Here is a 3,954-nt window from a genome sequence, read left to right as displayed (position 1 = left end):
ATAAAAGCAGCCCACCGGCCGCGGTGCCTTGCCCACAAACACACTTGGTGTCTGGGGTGATTCAGAGCCGCCGCGGCTCGAAAGTGTCAACCTGTTTTAAAAGTCATCGCTATGCCGGCACAGGTGACTTTCAAGTTAAAGAGTTCTCTTTATTGGCTTTCAAAAAAATCTGCAAAGTGTCACAGAGATTTTGAGAAACTCTTTTTTTTCTTTATATTATTATAATATAATATAATGTGTATATGTTTTCGAAAAGCATCCACCAGCAATCCATGGTGAGCCTCTCTCTGCTGGCAAGCTCCTCCTGCCTGAGCCCGACGCTGTCGAGGCTCAACACGATTTCAGACTGACAAAGAGTTCGAAAATTGCCGCCTGATGTAGCTTTAAATGCTGACAGGTGACTTCCGAGTGCTCTTGTAAAGGTCTCCGCTTTGAAATTGAGAGCCTTTTGCCAAGTGTCACTTTTTCAGGCACTCTTAAAGTGCACCTGGGCTGTCAGAGAAAGCTCTGAAAATCGTGTTCTCGAAAATCTCCGGGTACCCGACCAATCCCTAGGTGCCCGAATGACAAGTGTCAATTCGGCAGGACGGCCTCCCACCTCCGGCCGCAGATGCGTCACTAAATCCCCGCAACGGGGGCTTTCTCATTTCGGCATAGGGGCTTCCGCGGCCAACTCATTAACCTGTGCTCGGACTTTTTGTGCCACAAGTGCAAGGGACCGTTTGCCGGCAGCTACTCGCACCCCCCCGCCCAGGGGGGGAATCCTCTGACCGGAGATCCGAAACGCCGGCCGAATCCATCCCCGTCGGACTTCCGAAGGGGTTCCCTCGACCGACTGACTTCCGAACTCCTTTCTGGGCTTAAACGGGTGGAATTCGGACCCTCTCGCAAGGGAGCCGAAGCCCGCCAGCCCCGGGAGGCCTCGGGGCCGCCGTTTTCAAGCCCGACCAAAAAACCCGAAAAATGGGGAAAAATGGGAAAAATTCCCACTCCCAAAAGGCTTAAAAGTCGGTTGGGCGGCAGCCCGGGTCGGTCTCTGCAGACCTGGAGGCGCTGGACACAAGTCTGGTAAACAGGCTAAGTCTCGACATGCCACCTCTTACTATCCTGCAGGTACCCCGCCAATCCCCCCGGAACCGGCTGGCAATTGGCGAATCAGCGGGACGAATTTGAATTCGTGACCGACTTTCTGACACCGAATCGCCGCAAACGCGTTTCGATTTTTCGGCTTCGGTACCTCCCATCAGACTTTGACTGGCCATATCTCCGGACTCACGTGTCGCAGCCGGGACCTTCAGGCACCGTTCGACGCGTCTACCCCTGCCCCGTCGAATGGCGCCCCTCGCGGTGTGGTCCGATTTCCGCATTTTGGTCAGATTTGCCTCCAAAATTTTCAGATTGAGTTGACGAATGCCCCCTACGGGGTAACCTCTTGCCCTTTCGGACCTGGTCCCTGTGACTTAATTTCCGCCTTTTGCTCAATCGTTTCCCCATTTATAATTAATTTTAAAAATCGGGTTACTCAGTTCTGGTTTACCAGTTCCCTCTTCGGACTTAGTTTTTGGTTAATCATTTCCGGTTCACCAGTTCCCGTTTTGGACTTAGTCTCTGCGGGCCGTTTCTCATCTTTTGGTTCATCAGTTCCCCTCTTTTAATAATTTTTTGGCTGCTTTCGTTTGATCATTTCCCTGCCTTCTGGGTAACTTTTCCACCTTAGGACTTCATCGCCGCACATTGTTTTCGACTTCTGGTTGATCATTTCACCCCTTTTAATCATTTTTGTAACTTTTGGTTAACCATTTCACCCAGCTTCTGGTTAACCATTTCCCCTTTGGGACTTAGTCTGTGAGCATTCTTTTGGGATTCTGGTTAACCATTTGCCAATTTTTAAAAAATGTTGCCACTTTTGTTTAATGCTTTCTGGTCAACCTTTCCCTCTTTCAGACTTCACCGCGGCACATTGCTTCAGCCTCCTGGTTAATCATTTCACCCCTTTTAATCATTTTTGCAACTTTTGGTTAACCATTTCCCCCAGCTTCTGGTTAACCATTTCCCCTTTGGGACTTGGTCTCTGAGCATTCTTTTGGGATTCTGGTTAACCATTTGCCACTTTTTAAAAAATGTTGCCGCTTTTGTTTAATGCTTTCCCTGCTTTCTGGTCAACCTTTTCCCCTTTAGGACTTCACCGCGGCACATTGCTTTAGCCTCCTGGTTAATCATTTCACCCCTTTTAATCATTTTTGCAACTTTTGGTTAACCATTTCCCCCAGCTTCTGGTTAACCATTTCCCCTTTGGGACTTAGTCTCTGAGCATTCTTTTGGGATTCTGGTTAACCATTTGCCAATTATTTTAAAATGTTGCCACTTTTGTTTAATGCTTTCTGGTCAACCTTTCCCTCTTTCAGACTTCACCGCGGCACATTGCTTTAGCCTCCTGGTTAATCATTTCACCCCTTTTAATCATTTTTGCAACTTTTGGTTAACCATTTCCCCCAGCTTCTGGTTAACCATTTCCCCTTTGGGACTTAGTCTCTGAGCATTCTTTTGGGATTCTGGTTAATCATTTGCCACTTTTTTAAAAATGTTGCCGCTTTTGTTTAATGCTTTCCCTGCTTTGTGGTCAACCTTTTCCCCTTTAGGACTTCACCGCGGCACATTGCTTCAGCCTCCTGGTTAATCATTTCACCCCTTTTAATCATTTTTGCAACTTTTGGTTAACCATTTCCCCCTGCTTCTGGTTAACCATTTCCCCTTTGGGACTTAGTCTCTGAGCATTCTTTTGGGATTCTGGTTAATCATTTGCCAATTTTTAAAAAATGTTGCCGCTTTTGTTTAATGCTTTCCCTGCTTTGTGGTCAACCTTTTCCCCTTTAGGACTTCACCGCGGCACATTGCTTCAGCCTCCTGGTTAATCATTTCACCCCTTTTAATCATTTTTGCAACTTTTGGTTAACCATTTCCCCCAGCTTCTGGTTAACCATTTCCCCTTTGGGACTTAGTCTCTGAGCATTCTTTTGGGATTCTGGTTAACCATTTGCCACTTTTTAAAAAATGTTGCCGCTTTTGTTTAATCGTTTCCCTGCTTTCTGGTCAACCTTTTCCCCTTTCAGACTTCATCGCCGAGCATTGTTGTCGACTTCTGGTTAATCATTTTTCCCCTTTAAATCTTTTTTTGCCACTTTTGGTTAACCATTTCACCCAGCTTCTGGTTAACCATTTGCCCCATTATACTGAATTTTTCCGCTTTGGTTTAATCATTTCCCTGCTTTCTTGTCAACCTTTTACCCTTTAGGACTTCACCGCGGCACATTGCTTCAGCCTCCTGGTTAATCATTTCTCCCCTTTTAATCCTTTTTCCCACTTTTGGTTCACCAGTTCACCCAGCTTCTGGTTCACCATTTCCCCTTTGGGACTTAAGTCTCTGAGCATTCTTTTGGGATTCTGGTTAACCATTTGCCACTTTTTAAAAAATGTTGCCGCTTTTGTTTAATGCTTTCCCTGCTTTCTGGTCAACCTTTTCCCCTTTAGGACTTCACCGCGGCACATTGCTTTAGCCTCCTGGTTAATCATTTCACCCCTTTTAATCCTTTTTCCCACTTTGGGTTGGACAGTTCACCCAGCTACTGGTTAACCATTTCCCCTTTGGGACTTAAGTCTCTGAGCATTCTTTTGTGATTCTGGTTCACCATTTGTCCCTTTTTAAAAGATATTGCTGCTTTTGATTAAACCTTTCCCTGCTTTGCGGTCGACCTATTCCTCTTTCAGACTTCATCGCCGCACCTTGTTTTCGACATCTGGTTCAACATTTCTCCCCTTTTAATCCTTTTTCCCACTTTTGGTTAAGCAGTTCACCCAGCTTCTGGTTCACCATTTGCCCCTTTTTACTGAATTTTTCTGCTTTTGTTTAATCATTTCCCTGCTTTGCGGTCGACCTATTCCTCTTTCAGACTTCAT

The sequence above is a fragment of the Heptranchias perlo genome, unplaced genomic scaffold, assembly GCF_035084215.1.
Source record: "Heptranchias perlo isolate sHepPer1 unplaced genomic scaffold, sHepPer1.hap1 HAP1_SCAFFOLD_1229, whole genome shotgun sequence".
Taxonomy (NCBI): domain Eukaryota; kingdom Metazoa; phylum Chordata; class Chondrichthyes; order Hexanchiformes; family Hexanchidae; genus Heptranchias; species Heptranchias perlo.
The sequence above is the reverse complement of the archived record's forward strand: the minus strand, read 5'-3'. Positions refer to the sequence as shown.